This window comes from Scyliorhinus torazame, chromosome 24 (assembly GCF_047496885.1).
Source record: "Scyliorhinus torazame isolate Kashiwa2021f chromosome 24, sScyTor2.1, whole genome shotgun sequence".
Lineage (NCBI taxonomy): Eukaryota > Metazoa > Chordata > Chondrichthyes > Carcharhiniformes > Scyliorhinidae > Scyliorhinus > Scyliorhinus torazame.
The window spans coordinates 39,445,979-39,449,084 of NC_092730.1; positions in this window are offsets into that span (position 1 = coordinate 39,445,979).

Here is a 3,106-nt window from a genome sequence, read left to right on the forward strand (position 1 = left end):
AAAAATCTTTGGCGGGTAGGATCAAGGAAAACTTGTGAGACATATGTGAAAGACTAGAGTGAGGGTAGGACCGATCAAGGACAGTAGCGGGAGATTGTGTATTGAGTCTAAAGAGACATGAGAGGTCTTGAACGAGTACTTTTCTTCAGTATTTACAAATGAGAGGGGCCATATTGTTGGAGAGGACAGTGTGAAACAGACTGGTAAGCTCGAGGAAATACTTGTTCGGAAGGAAGATGTGTTGGTCATTTTGAAAAACTTTAGGATAGACAAGTCCCTCGGGCCTGACGGGATATATCCAAGGATTCTATGCGAAGCATGGGATGAAATTGCAGAGCCGTTGGCAATGATCTTTTCATCCTCACTGTCAACAGGGGTGGTACCAGGGGATTGGAGAGTGGCGAATGTCGTACCCCTGTTCAAAAAAGGGAATAGGGATAACCATGGGAATTACATGCAAGTTAGTCTTACTTCGGTGGTAGGCAAAGTAATGGAAAGGGTACTGAGGGATAGGATTTCTGAACATCTGGAAAGACACTGCTTGATTAGGGATAGTCAGCACAGATTTGTGAGGGGTAGGTGTTACCTTACAAGTCGCATTGAATTCTTTGAGGAGGTGACCAAGCATGTGGATGAAGGTCAAGCAGTGGAAGTACTGTACATGGATTTTAGTCAGGCATTTGATAAGGTTCCTCATGGTAGGCTTATGCAGAAAGTAAGGAGGCATGGGATAGTGGGAAATTTGGCCAGTTGGATAACGAACTGGCTAACCGATAGAAGTCAGAGAGTGGTGGTGGATGGCAAATATTTCGCCTGGATCCCAGTTATCAGTGGCGTACCGCAGGGATCAGTACTGGGTCCTCTGCTGTTTGTGATTTTCATTAATGACTTGGATGAGGGAGTTGAAGGGTGCGTCAGTAAATTTGCAGACGATACGAAGATTGGTGGAGTTGTAGATAGTGAGGAGGGCTGTTGTCGGCTGCAAAGAGACATAGATAGGATGCAGAGCTGGGCTGAGAAGTAGCAGATGGAGTTTAAACCTGAAAAGTGTGAATTTGTCCATTTTGGAAGGAGAAATATGAATGCGGAATACAGAGTTAACGGTAGGGTTCTTGGCAATGTGGAGGAGCAGAGAGATCTTGGGGTCTATGTTCATACATCTTTGAAAGTTGCCACTCAAGTGGTTAGAGCTGTGAAGAAGGCCTATGGTGTGCTAGCATTCATTAGCAGAGGGATTGAATTTAAGAGCCGTGAGGTGATTATGCAACTGTACAAAACCCTGGTAAGGCCACATTTGGAGTACTGTGTACAGTTCTGGTTGCCTCATTTTAGGAAGGATGTGGAAGCTTTGGAAAAGGTGCAAAGAGATTTGCCAGGATGTTGCATGGAATGGAGAGTAGGTCTTATGAGGAAAGATTGAGGGAGCTCGGCTTTTTCTCATTAGAACAGAGAAGGGTGAGGGGCGACTTGATAGATGATCAGGGGAATAGATAGAGTAGACAGTCAGAGACGTTTCCCCTGGGTGGACCAAACCATTACAAGGGGACATAAATTTAAGGTGAATGGTGGAAGATATTGGGGTGATGTCAGAGGTAGGTTCTTTACCCAGAGTGTAGTGGGGTCATGGAATGCACTGCCTGTGGAAGTAGTTGAGTCGGAAACATTAGGGACTTTCAAGCAGCTATTGGATAGGTACATGGATTACGGTAGAATGATATAGTGTAGATTAATTTCTTCTTAAGGGCAGCACGGTAGCATTGTGGATAGCACAATTGCTTCACAGCTCCAAGGTCCCAGGTTCGATTCCGGCTTGTCTGTGCGGAGTCTGCACATGCTCCCCGTGTGTGCATGGGTTTCCTCTGGGTGCTCCGTTTTCCTCCCACAGTCCAAGGGTGGGGTGCTCTTTCCGGGGGCTGGTGCAGATCGATTGGCCGAATGGCCTCCTTCTGCACTGTAAATTCTATGATTAATCTCGGATAATGGGTCGGCACATCATTGTGGGCCAAAGGGCCTGTTCTGTGCTGTAATGTTCCATCACTCACACCTTAACCATGAGGCCACTGATGAAGTCATGATGACTTCGAATTTCTCCTAAAATGCCAACTGAACACACTGACTGGCAGAATTACATTACCCACGTGATTGGCGAGACGCATCCACAGGCTGACTTGGCGAGTGGTGAAAACTGACATCACTGCTTCTGATCATCACCATAACAGAGAGATAAATGTCACATTGTTCATTCACATTTCTGATTTATAATTGTGGGGAAACTGATGGGCTTTGGGGCGCAATTAAAAGTTATTTTAACTGAGATCAAATCAGCGGCTGGCTCGTTGGCCTGGGGAGACCTGAGCCACACACAGGAACAGAGACTGCAGATAGAGAATGAATCGAATATTCACATGTCACACCGGAGAACACATCGGAGAACACTTCAGCAGTCAAGGACATTCAGCCTCTGATCTCCGGGTGCTTGTTCTCCAATCGAATGGATTTGTTATTTCCCATTGTTGCTTCCTGTGTTTATTGTGTTGTATTCTCTCACTGTCTGTTTATGATCAATGTTCCGTCTCACTGTCTGTTCCTGTGAAGATCAGCGGCACCTCCCGCCCAGCAGCCTTTAAGTTGTTCTGCGCCAATCATAGAAACATAAACAATTGGAGCAGAAGGAGGCCCTTCGGCCCTTCGTGCCTTCTCTGCCATTCATTGTGATCATGGCTGATCATCCAACCCAATTGGCTGATCCCTCCTTCCCACGCCTCCCCTCCCGTATTGTTGATTGCCTTCTCCCCATGTGCTTCATCAAACTGTTTCATGAAAATATAGTGGTTTTGCCTCAGCAAATTGCTGTGGGAGCAAATTCCAATCTGACCAAACTCTGCGTAAAGACATTTATACTCTTCTCAATCCAACACGGTCTACCCCATATCCTCAGACTGTGACCCCTGGTTCTGAACATCACACCATCTGGAGCATTCTTCCGGCATCAACTCTGTCCAGTCCTTTTGGAATTCGATAGGTTTCTATGAAATCCCCTCATTCTTCTGAACGCCAGCGAATACAATCGCAACCGCCCAGTCTCTCCTCATACGTCAGACCTTTA